Below are 17,052 nucleotides of genomic sequence, written 5' to 3'. Positions count from 1 at the left end.
TGAACAAAGCTTCTTTCTTAGAACTGCACACCTGTGAAATTTGTTCCGTTTTTCTGCTTTCTAATTGACTATATGGTCGTCTTCAAGTCCAATATGAACAAATTTTTGAGGAGTCATCCTCTTGAATAATTAAATTTACCAAATTCCCACTGCTAGCGATCACTACGACATGTTTCCTTTGGCCACTGTACAATCATTAACCCTTATCCTCGCGTGGTCTCCGGGCCTTGATAAGTGTTGACCCCATTTGTAAAAAAATATATTGAGTATAAAACATAAGAGTCTCACGATCTTATCTATTAGACTCCCTACGAGGACAGACTAAAACGTAGAGTTGATTTTAATGCGTTGTAAATTCATATCCCTTGAAATGGGCACCTTAGTTTAAGTCAAAAATAAAATAAAAATGGCTCAGTCTGGAAGGATATCTCCTTTATTTGCCAAAGACCGAAAAGGTGAAATCTAGTATCAGCTGGCACAGCCCGATTTAGCTGCATTCATAACAGTCGTGGATACGTCCTAGCCAATCAGTCTAGAGAGAAGAATGTGTATTAGAACCGCTGACACTGGTAGCTACAGAAGCAAAGCAGCAGCCCATAAAGATATGCAAACGACCAAGTCGGCTGTCGTCAGAGCAAAAATAAAAAACGATACACGTACAAGACAGGGAGTTGGTGTTTGAAACGTGACAATTGAAGCAACGTGTTTACAGAAGAAAGAGAAACGAACAGTTTAAAATATTTAGAAAAAAATGCGTTGTTGGAAATATCAAGTATAAATAAAAGCTTTTGTTTAATAAAATAAATGAGTTGTTGGAAATATCAGATATAAAGGCTTTTGTTAAATAAAAAAAATGCGTTGTTGGAAATATCAGATATAAAGGCTTTTGTTAAATAAAAAAGAATGGCAAGTATTTTTTCTTTCTTTCTGTTTCCGTGCGACGGAGTCTACAACATGTTGGGTCTTTTTTAGCACCGTTAAAAAGTGAACAATGGTGCAAATGGGATCTAGGTCAAGGGTTTCCAAAGCTTTCGGGGTTTTAGAGTTATGTTTGCCCCCCCCTAATGATCCGGACGTGTTTTATACCGTTTTGTTCATTGGCTTTGATTTTTTTTTTGTGTAAACAGGTTCTACAAAAGCATCGACATGACAGAACGGAAAAGGATGTGTTTGAGACACGAGTGTTTGGAGAAGTGGGATTGGAGACGTGTTCGAGACGTGTTCAAGATGCGTATGTGCGTCAGAGCTGAGACGAAAAATCATTCGTGGCAAGAGAAGGAAACAAAAACTGTTCAAATATTTAGAAAAAATGAGTTGTTGGAAATATCAGATATAAAGGCTTTTATTAAATAAAAAAGAATGGCATGCATTTTTCCTTTTTTTCTTTTTCCGTGCGACGGAGTCTACAACATGTTGGGTCTTTTTATGTAACAGCACCGTTAAAAAAGTGAAAATGTTGCTAATGGAGTCTAGGTCATGAGTTTCCAACGTTTTTTTTGCATGGAGAAGGAACATGTTGCTGGGGTTTTAGAGTTATGTTTGCCACCTCATATCTCCCCCACCCCACCCGACCCTATTATCCGGACGTGTTTTATACCGTTTTGATCGTTGGCTTTGATTTTTTTAGTGTAAACTGGTTCTACAAAAGCATTATTTTAATCATTCAATGAACAAAAATAAAAACACAACCTTATTTTCACAGGTTTCCAGTTTTAAAAAATATCCTGAATGTTTTTTTTACGTTTTCAATAAGAGCTTGGCGGGCCGGATCTGGCCCGCGAACAGTAGTTTGGAGAACGCTGGTTTAGCCTATTCTTGTAATGGATTCTTGCTAGTTGACTAATGGCCGAATTCTGTCCTATTCAATCCTTAGAAGCCCTCTTCCCAGTCTTTGCCCCCCGTCTTTCGCTTAGAGTAAGTTTATTACTTGTTGCTTGAGGCGCCCGAGCCGGAGAAAGCTTTCTAAAGAAATAACTGCCTAAAATAAGAGATAAATTGAATCGGGATTTTGTGTCTGTCAATTTAAAAAATATGTTAACTTATTCCCTGGAGCTGTATTAAGACATGATAACATTAAAAATCGTCTTTACTTCTTTGATAAGATTAAATGATATGGACGAATAAATCTTTTTTTAAAGATGTTTACTTTTCTGGCTTTAAACTTAAATACAAACTTATGGGGTTTTATTGTGTATTTTTAAACTTTATTTTGAAAACTGCCCTTTACATAATAGAATATTTAAGCTAATTAAAGAAATACAAACTTATGGGGTTTTATTGTGTATTTTTAAACTTTATTTTGAAAACTGCCCTTTACATAATAGAATATTTAAGCTAATTAAAGAAATACAAACGCATGGGGGTTTATTGTGTATTTTTAAACTTTATTTTGAAAACAGCCCTTTACATAATAGAATATTTAAGCTAATTAAAGAAATACAAACTTATGGGGTTTTATTGTGTATTTTTAAACTTTATTTTTAAAACTGCCCTTTACATAATAGAATATTTAAGCTAATTAAAGAAATACAAACTTATGGGGTTTTATTGTGTATTTTTAAACTTTATTTTTAAAACTGCCCTTTACATAATAGAATATTTAAGCTAATTAAAGAAATACAAACTTATGGGGTGTTATTGTGTATTTTTAAACTTTATTTTGAAAACTGCCCTTTACATAATAGAATATTTAAGCTAATTAAAGAAATACAAACTTATGGGGTTTTATTGTGTATTTTTAAACTTTATTTTTAAAACTGCCCTTTACATAATAGAATATTTAAGCTAATTAAAGAAATACAAACTTATGGGGTTTTATTGTGTATTTTTAAACTTTATTTTGAAAACTGCCCTTTACATAATAGAATATTTAAGTTAATTAAAGAAATACAAACTTATGGGTTTTTATTGTGTATTTTTAAACTTTATTTTGAAAACTGCCCTTTACATAATAGAATATTTAAGTTAATTAAAGAAATACAAACTTATGGGTTTTTATTGTGTATTTTGAAACTTTATTTTGAAAACTGTCCTTTACATAATAGAATATTTAAGTTAATTAAAGAAATACAAACTTATGGGGTTTTATTGTGTATTTTTAAACTTTATTTTTAAAACTGCCCTTTACATAATAGAATATTTAAGTTAATTAAAGAAATACAAACTTATGGGGTTTTATTGTGTATTTTTAAACTTTATTTTTAAAACTGCCCTTTACATAATAGAATATTTAAGTTAATTAAAGAAATACAAACTTATGGAGTTTTATTGTGTATTTTTAAACTTTATTTTGAAAACTGTCCTTTACATAATAGTATATTTAAGTTAATTAAAGAAATACAAACTTATGGTGTTTTATTGTGTATTTTTAAACTTTATTTTGAAAACTGCTCTTTACATAATAGAATATTAAAGTTAATTAAAGAAATACAATCTTATGGGTTTTTATTGTGTATTTTTAAACTTTATTTTGAAAACTGCCCTTTACATAATAGAATATTTAAGTTAATTAAAGAAATACAAACTTATGGGTTTTTATTGTGTATTTTTAAACTTTATTTTGAAAACTGCCCTTTACATAATAGAATATTTAAGTTAATTAAAGAAATACAAACTTATGGGTTTTTATTGTGTATTTTGAAACTTTATTTTGAAAACTGTCCTTTACATAATAGAATATTTAAGTTAATTAAAGAAATACAAACTTATGGGGTTTTATTGTGTATTTTTAAACTTTATTTTGAAAACTGCCCTTTACATAATAGAATATTTAAGTTAATTAAAGAAATACAAACTTATGGGGTTTTATTGTGTATTTTTAAACTTTATTTTTAAAACTGCCCTTTACATAATAGAATATTTAAGTTAATTAAAGAAATACAAACTTATGGAGTTTTATTGTGTATTTTTAAACTTTATTTTGAAAACTGTCCTTTACATAATAGAATATTTAAGCTATTTAAAGAAATACAAACTTATGGGGTTTTATTGTGTATTTTTAAACTTTATTTTGAAAACTGCCCTTTACATAATAGAATATTTAAGCTAATTAAAGAAATACAAACTTATGGGGTTTTATTGTGTATTTTTAAACTTTATTTTGAAAACTGTCCTTTACATAATAGAATATTTAAGCTAATTAAAGAAATACAAACGCATGGGGGTTTATTGTGTATTTTTAAACTTTATTTTGAAAACTTCCATTTACATAATAGAATATTTAAACTAATTAAAGAAATACAAACTTATGGGGGTTTATTGTGTATTTTTAAACTTTATTTTGAAAACTGTCCTTTACATATATGAATATTTAAGCTAATTAAAGAAATACAAACGCATGGGGGTTTATTGTGTATTTTTAAACTTTATTTTGAAAACTGTCCTTTACATAATAGAATATTTAAGCTAATTAAAGAAATACAAACTTATGGGGTTTTATTGTGTATTTTTAAACTTTATTTTGAAAACTGTCCTTTACATAATAGAATGTTTAAGCTAATTAGAGAAATACAAACTTATGGGGGTTTATTGTGTATTTTTAAACTTTATTTTGAAAACTGTCCTTTACATAATAGAATATTTAAGCTAATTAAAGAAATACAAACTTATGGGGGTTTATTGTGTATTTTTAAACTTTATTTTTAAAACTACCCTTTACATAATAGAATATTTAAGCTAATTAAAGAAATACAAACTTATGGGGGTTTATTGTGTATTTTTAAACTTTTTTTTGAAAACTGTCCTTTACATAATAGAATATTTAAGCTAATTAAAGAAATACAAACGCATGGGGGTTTATTGTGTATTTTTAAACTTTATTTTGAAAACTGTCCTTTACATAATAGAATATTTAAGCTAATTAAAGAAATACAAACTTATGGGGGTTTATTGTGTATTTTCAAACTTTATTTTGAAAACTGTCCTTTACATAATAGAATATTTAAGCTAATTAAAGAAATACAAACTTATGGTGTTTTATTGTGTATTTTTAAACTTTATTTTGAAAACTGTCCTTTACATAATAGAATATTTAAACTAATTAAAGAAATACAAACTCATGGGGTTTTATTGTGTATTTTTAAACTTTATTTTGAAAACTGCCCTTTACATAATAGAATATTTAAACTAATTAAAGAAATACAAACTATGGTGTTTTATTGTGTATTTTTAAACTTTACTTTGAACACTGTCCTTTACATAATAGAATATTTAAGCTAATTAAAGAAATACAAACTTATGGGGTTTTATTTTGTATTTTTAAACTTTATTTTGAAAACTGCCATTTACATAATAGAATATTTAAGCTAATTAAAGAAATACAAACTTATGGGGTTTTATTGTGTATTTTTAACTTTATTTTGAACACTGTCCTTTACATAATAGAATATTTAAGCTAATTAAAGAAATACAAACGCATGGGGGTTTATTGTGTATTTTTAAACTTTATTTTTAAACTACCCTTTACATAATAGAATATTTAAGCTAATTAAAGAAATACAAACGCATGGGGGTTTATTGTGTATTTTTAAACTTTATTTTGAAAACTGCCCTTTACATAATAGAATATTTAAGCTAATTAAAGAAATACAAACTTATGAAGGTTTATTGTGTATTTTTAAACTTTGTTTTAAAAACTGTCCTTTACATAATAGAATATTTAAGCTAATTAAAGAAATACAAACTTATGGGGTGTTGTTGTGTATTTTTAAACTTTATTTTGAAAACTGCCCTTTACATAATAGAATATTTAAGCTAATTAAAGAAATACAAACGCATTGGGGTTCATTGTGTATTTTTAAACTTTATTTTTAAAACTACCCTTAACATAATAGAATGTTTAAGCTAATAAGAGAAATACAAACTTATGGGGGTTTATTGTGTATTTTTAAACTTTATTTTTAAAACTGTCCTTTACATAATAGTATATTTAAGCTAATTAAAGAAATACAAACTTATGGGGTGTTATTGTGTATTTTTAAACTTTATTTTGAAAACTGCCCTTTACATAATAGAATATTTAAGCTAATTAAAGAAATACAAACTTATGGGGTTTTATTGTGTATTTTTAAACTTTATTTTGAAAACTGCCCTTTACATAATAGAATATTTAAGCTAATTAAAGAAATACAAACGCATGGGGGTTTATTGTGTATTTTTAAACTTTATTTTTAAAACTACCCTTAACATAATAGAATGTTTAAGCTAATAAGAGAAATACAAACTTATGGGGGTTTATTGTGTATTTTTAAACTTTATTTTGAAAACTGCCCTTTACATAATAGAATATTTAAGCTAATTAAAGAAATACAAACTTATGAAGGTTTATTGTGTATTTTTAAACTTTATTTTTAAAACTGTCCTTTACATAATAGAATATTTAAGCTAATTAAAGAAATACAAACTTATGGGGTGTTATTGTGTATTTTTAAACTTTATTTTGAAAACTGCCCTTTACATAATAGAATATTTAAGCTAATTAAAGAAATACAAACTTATGAAGGTTTATTGTGTATTTTTAAACTTTGTTTTAAAAACTGTCCTTTACATAATAGAATATTTAAGCTAATTAAAGAAATACAAACTTATGGGGTGTTGTTGTGTATTTTTAAACTTTATTTTGAAAACTGCCCTTTACATAATAGAATATTTAAGCTAATTAAAGAAATACAAACGCATTGGGGTTCATTGTGTATTTTTAAACTTTATTTTAAAAACTACCCTTAACATAATAGAATGTTTAAGCTAATAAGAGAAATACAAACTTATGGGGGTTTATTGTGTATTTTTAAACTTTATTTTGAAAACTTCCCTTTACATAATAGAATATTTAAGCTAATTAAAGAAATACAAACTTATGGGTTTTTATCGTGTATTTTTAAACTTTATTTTTAAAACTGTCCTTTACATAATAGTATATTTAAGCTAATTAAAGAAATACAAACTTATGGGGTGTTATTGTGTATTTTTAAACTTTATTTTGAAAACTGCCCTTTACATAATAGAATATTTAAGCTAATTAAAGAAATACACACTTATGGGGTTTTATTGTGTATTTTTAAACTTTATTTTGAAAACTGCCCTTTACATAATAGAATATTTAAGCTAATTAAAGAAATACAAACGCATGGGGGTTTATTGTGTATTTTTAAACTTTATTTTTAAAACTACCCTTAACATAATAGAATGTTTAAGCTAATAAGAGAAATACAAACTTATGGGGGTTTATTGTGTATTTTTAAACTTTATTTTGAAAACTGCCCTTTACATAATAGAATATTTAAGCTAATTAAAGAAATACAAACTTATGAAGGTTTATTGTGTATTTTTAAACTTTATTTTTAAAACTGTCCTTTACATAATAGAATATTTAAGCTAATTAAAGAAATACAAACTTATGGGGTGTTATTGTGTATTTTTAAACTTTATTTTGAAAACTGCCCTTTACATAATAGAATATTTAAGCTAATTAAAGAAATACAAACTTATGGGGTTTTATTGTGTATTTTTATACTTTATTTTGAAAACTGCCCTTTACATAATAGAATATTTAAGCTAATTAAAGAAATACAAACTTATGGGGTTTTATTGTGTATTTTTAAACTTTATTTTGAAAACTGCCCTTTACATAATAGAATATTTAAGCTAATTAAAGAAATACAAACTTATGGGGTTTTATTGTGTATTTTTAAACTTTATTTTGAAAACTGCCCTTTACATAATAGAATAGTTAAGCTAATTAAAGAAATACAAACTTATGGGTTTTTATTGTGTATTTTTAAACTTTATTTTGAAAACTGCCCTTTACATAATAGAATATTTAACCTAATTACAGAAATACAAACTTATGGGGTTTTATTGTGTATTTTTAAACTTTATTTTGAAAACTGCCCTTTACATAATAGAATATTTAAGCTAATAAAAGAACTACAAACTTATGGGGTTTTATTGTGTATTTTTAAACTTTATTTTTAAAACTGTCATTTACATAATAGAATATTTAAGCTAATTAAAGAAATACAAACTTATATGGTTTTATTGTGTATTTTTAAACTTTATTTTGAAAACTGCCCTTTACATAATAGAATATTTAAGCTAATTAAAGAAATACAAACTTATGCGGTTTTATTGTGTATTTTTAAACTTTATTTTTAAAACTGTCCTTTACATAATAGAATATTTAAGCTAATTAAAGAAACACAAACGCATGGGTGTTTATTGTGTATTTTTAAACTTTATTTTGAAAACTGCCCTTTACACATTAGAATATTTAAGCTAATTAAAGAAATACAAACGCATGGGGGTTTATTGTGTATTTTTAAACTTTATTTTTAAAACTACCCTTTACATAATAGAATATTTAAGCTAATTAAAGAAATACAAACGCATGGGGGTTTATTGTGTATTTTTAACTTTATTTTTAAAACTGCCCTTTACATAATAGAATATTTAAGCTAATTAAAGAAATACAAACTTATGAAGGTTTATTGTGTATTTTTAAACTTTATGTTTAAAACTGTCCTTTACATAATAGAATATTTAAGCTAATTAAAGAAATACAAACTTATGGGGTTTTATTGTGTATTTTTAAACTTTATTTTGAAAACTGCCCTTTACATAATAGAATATTTAAGCTAATTAAAGAAATACAAACGCATGGGGGTTTATTGTGTATTTTTAAACTTTATTTTTAAAACTACCCTTTACATAATAGAATGTTTAAGCTAATAAGAGAAATACAAACTTATGGGGGTTTATTGTGTATTTTTAAACTTTATTTTTAAAACTGTCCTTTACATAATAGAATATTTAAGCTAATTAAAGAAATACAAACTTATGGGGTGTTATTGTGTATTTTTAAACTTTATTTTGAAAACTGCCCTTTACATAATAGAATATTTAAGCTAATTAAAGAAATACAAACTTATGGGGTTTTATTGTGTATTTTTAAACTTTATTTTGAAAACTGCCCTTTACATAATAGAATATTTAAGCTAATTAAAGAAATACAAACGCATGGGGTTTATTGTGTATTTTTAAACTTTATTTTTAAAACTACCCTTAACATAATAGAATGTTACAGCTAATAAGAGAAATACAAACTTATGGGGGTTTATTGTGTATTTTTAAACTTTATTTTGAAAACTTCCCTTTACATAATAGAATATTTAAGCTAATTAAAGAAATACAAACTTATGAAGGTTTATTGTGTATTTTTAAACTTTATTTTTAAAACTGTCCTTTACATAATAGAATATTTAAGCTAATTAAAGAAATACAAACTTATGGGGTGTTATTGTGTATTTTTAAACTTTATTTTGAAAACTGCCCTTTACATAATAGAATATTTAAGCTAATTAAAGAAATACAAACGCATGGGGGTTTATTGTGTATTTTTAAACGTTATTTTTAAAACTACCCTTAACATAATAGAATGTTTAAGCTAATAAGAGAAATACAAACTTATGGGGGTTTATTGTGTATTTTTAAACTTTATTTTGAAAACTTCCCTTTACATAATAGAATATTTAAGCTAATTAAAGAAATACAAACTTATGGGGTGTTATTGTGTATTTTTAAACTTTATTTTGAAAACTGCCCTTTACATAATAGAATATTTAAGCTAATTAAAGAAATACAAACTTATGGGGTTTTATTGTGTATTTTTAAACTTTATTTTGAAAACTGCCCTTTACATAATAGAATAGTTAAGCTAATTAAAGAAATACAAACTTATGGGTTTTTATTGTGTATTTTTAAACTTTATTTTGAAAACTGCCCTTTACATAATAGAATATTTAACCTAATTAAAGAAATACAAACTTATGGGTTTTTATTGTGTATTTTTAAACTTTATTTTGAAAACTGCCCTTTACATAATAGAATATTTAAGCTAATAAAAGAAATACAAACTTATGGGGTTTTATTGTGTATTTTTAAACTTTATTTTGAAAACTGTCCTTTACATAATAGAATATTTAAGCTAATTAAAGAAATACAAACTTATGCGGTTTTATTGTGTATTTTTAAACTTTATTTTGAAAACTGCCCTTTACATAATAGAATATTAAAGCTAATTAAAGAAATACAAACTTATGCGGTTTTATTGTGTATTTTTAAACTTTATTTTTAAAACTGTCCTTTACATAATAGAATATTTAAGCTAATAAAAGAAATACAAACTTATGTGGTTTTATTGTGTATTTTTAAACTTTATTTTGAAAACTGCCCTTTACATAATAGAATATTTAAGCTAATTAAAGAAATACAAACTTATGGGTTTTTATTGTGTATTTTTAAACTTTATTTTTAAAACTGTCCTTTACATAATAGAATATTTAAGCTAATTAAAGAAATACAAACGCATGGAGGTTTATTGTGTATTTTTAAACTTTATTTTGAAAACTGCCCTTTACATAATAGAATATTTAAGCTAATTAAAGAAATACAAACTTATGGGGTTTTATTGTGTATTTTTAAACTTTATTTTGAAAACTGCCCTTTACATAATAGAATATTTAAGCTAATTAAAGAAATACAAACGCATGGGGGTTTATTGTGTATTTTTAAACTTTATTTTTAAAACTACCCTTAACATAATAGAATGTTTAAGCTAATAAGAGAAATACAAACTTATGGGGGTTTATTGTGTATTTTTAAACTTTATTTTTAAAACTGCCCTTTACATAATAGAATATTTAAGCTAATTAAAGAAATACAAACTTATGAAGGTTTATTGTGTATTTTTAAACTTTATTTTTAAAACTGTCCTTTACATAATAGAATATTTAAGCTAATTAAAGAAATACAAACTTATGGGGTGTTATTGTGTATTTTTAAACTTTATTTTGAAAACTGCCCTTTACATAATAGAATATTTAAGCTAATTAAAGAAATACAAACTTATGGGGTTTTATTGTGTATTTTTAAACTTTATTTTGAAAACTGCCCTTTACATAATAGAATAGTTAAGCTAATTAAAGAAATACAAACTTATGGGTTTTTATTGTGTATTTTTAAACTTTATTTTGAAAACTGCCCTTTACATAATAGAATATTTAACCTAATTAAAGAAATACAAACTTATGGGTTTTTATTGTGTATTTTTAAACTTTATTTTGAAAACTGCCCTTTACATAATAGAATATTTAAGCTAATAAAAGAAATACAAACTTATGGGGTTTTATTGTGTATTTTTAAACTTTATTTTGAAAACTGTCCTTTACATAATAGAATATTTAAGCTAATTAAAGAAATACAAACTTATGCGGTTTTATTGTGTATTTTTAAACTTTATTTTGAAAACTGCCCTTTACATAATAGAATATTAAAGCTAATTAAAGAAATACAAACTTATGCGGTTTTATTGTGTATTTTTAAACTTTATTTTTAAAACTGTCCTTTACATAATAGAATATTTAAGCTAATAAAAGAAATACAAACTTATGTGGTTTTATTGTGTATTTTTAAACTTTATTTTGAAAACTGCCCTTTACATAATAGAATATTTAAGCTAATTAAAGAAATACAAACTTATGGGTTTTTATTGTGTATTTTTAAACTTTATTTTTAAAACTGTCCTTTACATAATAGAATATTTAAGCTAATTAAAGAAATACAAACGCATGGAGGTTTATTGTGTATTTTTAAACTTTATTTTGAAAACTGCCCTTTACATAATAGAATATTTAAGCTAATTAAAGAAATACAAACTTATGGGGTTTTATTGTGTATTTTTAAACTTTATTTTGAAAACTGCCCTTTACATAATAGAATATTTAAGCTAATTAAAGAAATACAAACGCATGGGGGTTTATTGTGTATTTTTAAACTTTATTTTTAAAACTACCCTTAACATAATAGAATGTTTAAGCTAATAAGAGAAATACAAACTTATGGGGGTTTATTGTGTATTTTTAAACTTTATTTTTAAAACTGCCCTTTACATAATAGAATATTTAAGCTAATTAAAGAAATACAAACTTATGAAGGTTTATTGTGTATTTTTAAACTTTATTTTTAAAACTGTCCTTTACATAATAGAATATTTAAGCTAATTAAAGAAATACAAACTTATGGGGTGTTATTGTGTATTTTTAAACTTTATTTTGAAAACTGCCCTTTACATAATAGAATATTTAAGCTAATTAAAGAAATACAAACGCATGGGGGTTTATTGTGTATTTTTAAACTTTATTTTTAAAACTACCCTTAACATAATAGAATGTTTAAGCTAATAAGAGAAATACAAACTTATGGGGGTTTATTGTGTATTTTTAAACTTTATTTTGAAAACTTCCCGTTACATAATAGAATATTTAAGCTAATTAAAGAAATACAAACTTATGGGGTGTTATTGTGTATTTTTAAACTTTATTTTGAAAACTGCCCTTTACATAATAGAATATTTAAGCTAATTAAAGAAATACAAACTTATGGGGTTTTATTGTGTATTTTTATACTTTATTTTGAAAACTGCCCTTTACATAATAGAATATTTAAGCTAATTAAAGAAATACAAACTTATGGGGTTTTATTGTGTATTTTTAAACTTTATTTTGAAAACTGCCCTTTACATAATATAATATTTAAGCTAATTAAAGAAATACAAACTTATGGGGTTTTATTGTGTATTTTTAAACTTTATTTTGTAAACTGCCCTTTACATAATAGAATAGTTAAGCTAATTAAAGAAATACAAACTTATGGGTTTTTATTGTGTATTTTTAAACTTTATTTTGAAAACTGCCCTTTACATAATAGAATATTTAACCTAATTAAAGAAATACAAACTTATGGGTTTTTATTGTGTATTTTTAAACTTTATTTTGAAAACTGCCCTTTACATAATAGAATATTTAAGCTAATAAAAGAAATACAAACTTATGGGGTTTTATTGTGTATTTTTAAACTTTATTTTGAAAACTGTCCTTTACATAATAGAATATTTAAGCTAATTAAAGAAATACAAACTTATGCGGTTTTATTGTGTATTTTTAAACTTTATTTTGAAAACTGCCCTTTACATAATAGAATATTTAAGCTAATTAAAGAAATACAAACTTATGCGGTTTTATTGTGTATTTTTAAACTTTATTTTTAAAACTGTCCTTTACATAATAGAATATTTAAGCTAATTAAAGAAATACAAACTTATGTGGTTTTATTGTGTATTTTTAAACTTTATTTTGAAAACTGCCCTTTACATAATAGAATATTTAAGCTAATTAAAGAAATACAAACTTATGCGGTTTTATTGTGTATTTTTAAACTTTATTTTTAAAACTGTCGTTTACATAATAGAATATTTAAGCTAATTAAAGAAATACAAACGCATGGAGGTTTATTGTGTATTTTTAAACTTTATTTTGAAAACTGCCCTTTACATAATAGAATATTTAAGCTAATTAAAGAAATACAAGCGCATGGGGGTTTATTGTGTATTTTTAAACTTTATTTTTAAAACTACCCTTTACATAATAGAATATTTAAGCTAATTAAAGAAATACAAACGCATGGGGGTTTATCGTGTATTTTTAAACTTTATTTTTAAAACTACCCTTTACATAATAGAATATTTAAGCTAATTAAAGAAATACAAACGCATGGGGGTTTATTGTGTATTTTTAAACTTTATTTTTAAAACTACCCTTTACATAATAGAATATTTAAGCTAATTAAAGAAATACAAACGCATGGGGGTTTATTGTGTATTTTTAAACGTTATTTTTAAAACTGTCCTTTACATAATAGAATATTTAAGCTAATTAAAGAAATACAAACTTATGGGGTGTTATTGTGTATTTTTAAACTTTATTTTGAAAACTACCCTTTACATAATAGAATATTAAAGCTAATTAAAGAAATACAAACGCATGGGGGTTTATTGTGTATTTTTAAACTTTATTTTGAAAACTACCCTTTACATAATAGAATATTTAAGCTAATTAAAGAAATACAAACTTATGGGGTTTTATTGTGTATTTTTAAACTTTACTTTGAAAACTGCCCTTTACATAATAGAATATTTAAGCTAATTAAAGAAATACAAACTTATGCGGTTTTATTGTGTATTTTTAAACTTTATTTTGAAAACTGCCCTTTACATAATAGAATATTTAAGCTAATTTAAGAAATACAAACTTATGCGGTTTTATTGTGTATTTTTAAACTTTATTATTAAAACTGTCATTTACATAATAGAATATTTAAGCTAATTAAAGAAATACAAACTTATGGGGTTTTATTGTGTATTTTTAAACTTTATTTTTAAAACTACCCTTTACATAATAGAATATTTAAGCTAATTAAAGAAATACAAACGCATGGGGGTTTATTGTGTATTTTTAAACTTTATTTTGAAAACTACCCTTTACATAATAGAATATTTAAGCTTATTAAAGAAATACAAACTTATGGGGTTTATTGTGTATTTTTATACTTTATTTTGAAAACTACCCTTTACATGATAGAATATGTAAGCTAATTAAAGAAATACAAACGCATGGGGGTTTATTGTGTATTTTTAAACTTTTTTTTTAAAACTACCCTTTACATAATAGAAGATTTAAGCTAATTAAAGAAATACAAACGCATGGGGGTTTATTGTGTATTTTTAAACTTTATTTTTAAAACTACCTATTACATAATAGAATATTTAAGCTAATTAAAGAAATACAAAGTTATGGGGTTTTATTGTGTATTTTTAAGCTTTATTTTGAAAACTGCCCTTTACATAATAGAACGTTTAAGCTAATTAGAGAAATACAAACTTACGGGGGTTTATTGTGTATTTTTAAACTTTATTTTTAAAATTGCCCTTAACATAATAGAACGTTTAAGCTAATTAGAGAAATACAAACTTATGGGGGTTTATTGTGTATTTTTAAACTTTATTTTTAAAACCGCCCTTTACATAATAGAATATTTAAGCTAATTAAAGAAATACAAACTTATGGGGTTTTATTGTGTATTTTTAAACTTAATTTTCAAAACTGCCCTTTACATAATAGAATATTTAAACTAATTAAAGAAATACAAACTTATGGGGTTTTATTGTGTATTTTTAAACTTTATTTTGAAAACTGCCCTTTACATAATAGAATATTTAACCTAATTAAAGAAATACAAACTTATGGGGTTTTATTGTGTATTTTTAAACTTTATTTTGAAAACTGTCCTTTACATAATAGAATATTTAAGCTAATTAAAGAAATACAAACTTATGGGGTTTTATTGTGTATTTTTAAACTTTATTTTTAAAATTGTCCTTAACATAATAGAACGTTTTAGCTAATTAAAGAAATACAAACTTATGGGGTTTTATTGTGTATTTTTAAACTTTTTTTTTAAAACTGTCATTTACATAATAGAATATTTAAGCTAATTAAAGAAATACAAACTTATGTGGTTTTATTGTGTATTTTTAAACTTTATTTTGAAAACTGCCCTTTACATAATAGAATATTTAAGCTAATTAAAGAAATACAAACTTATGCGGTTTTATTGTGTATTTTTAAACTTTATTTTGAAAACTGTCCTTTACATAATAGAATATTTAAGCTAATTAAAGAAATACAAACGCATGGGGGTTTATTGTGTATTTTTAAACTTTATTTTTAAAACTGCCCTTTACATAATAGAATATTTAAGCTAATTAAAGAAATACAAACTTATGAAGGTTTATTGTGTATTTTTAAACTTTATTTTTAAAACTGTCCTTTACATAATAGAATATTTAAGCTAATTAAAGAAATACAAACTTATGGGGTTTTATTGTGTATTTTTATACTTTATTTTGAAAACTGCCCTTTACATAATAGAATATTTAAGCTAATTAAAGAAATACAAACGCATGGGGGTCTATTGTGTATTTTTAAACTTTATTTTGAAAACTGCCCTTTACATAAAAGAATATTTAACCTAATTAAAGAAATACAAACTTATGGGGTTTTATTGTGTATTTTTAAACTTTATTTTGAAAACTGCCCTTTACATAATAGAATAGTTAAGCTAATTAAAGAAATACAAACTTATGGGGTTTTATTGTGTATTTTTAAACTTTATTTTGAAAACTGCCCTTTACATAATAGAATATTTAACCTAATTAAAGAAATACAAACTTATGGGTTTTTATTGTGTATTTTTAAACTTTATTTTGAAAACTGCCCTTTACATAATAGAATATTTAACCTAATTAAAGAAATACAAACTTATGGGTTTTTATTGTGTATTTTTAAACTTTATTTTGAAAACTGCCCTTTACATAATAGAATATTTAAGCTAATAAAAGAAATACAAACTTATGGGGTTTTATTGTGTATTTTTAAACTTTATTTTTAAAACTACCCTTTACATAATAGAATATTTAAGCTAATTAAAGAAATACAAACTTATGCGGTTTTATTGTGTATTTTTAAACTTTATTTTAAAAACTGCCCTTTACATAATAGAATATTTAAACTAATTAAAGAAATACAAACTTATGGGGTTTTATTGTGTATTTTTAAACTTTATTTTGAAAACTGCCCTTTACATAATAGAATATTTAACCTAATTAAAGAAATACAAACTTATGGGGTTTTATTGTGTATTTTTAAACTTTATTTTGAAAACTGTTCTTTACATAATAGAATATTTAAGCTAATTAAAGAAATACAAACTTATGGGGTTTTATTGTGTATTTTTAAACTTTATTTTTAAAATTGTCCTTAACATAATAGAACGTTTTAGCTAATTAAAGAAATACAAACTTATGGGGTTTTATTGTGTATTTTTAAACTTTTTTTTTAAAACTGTCATTTACATAATAGAATATTTAAGCTAATTAAAGAAATACAAACTTATGTGGTTTTATTGTGTATTTTTAAACTTTATTTTGAAAACTGCCCTTTACATAATAGAATATTTAAGCTAATTAAAGAAATACAAACTTATGCGGTTTTATTGTGTATTTTTAAACTTTATTTTGAAAACTGTCCTTTACATAATAGAATATTTAAGCTAATTAAAGAAATACAAACGCATGGGGGTTTATTGTGTATTTTTAAACTTTAT

The sequence above is a fragment of the Euprymna scolopes genome, chromosome 44, assembly GCF_053919585.1.
Source record: "Euprymna scolopes isolate OS-2025 chromosome 44, ASM5391958v1, whole genome shotgun sequence".
NCBI lineage: Eukaryota > Metazoa > Mollusca > Cephalopoda > Sepiida > Sepiolidae > Euprymna > Euprymna scolopes.
Note: the sequence above shows the minus strand (reverse complement) of the source record.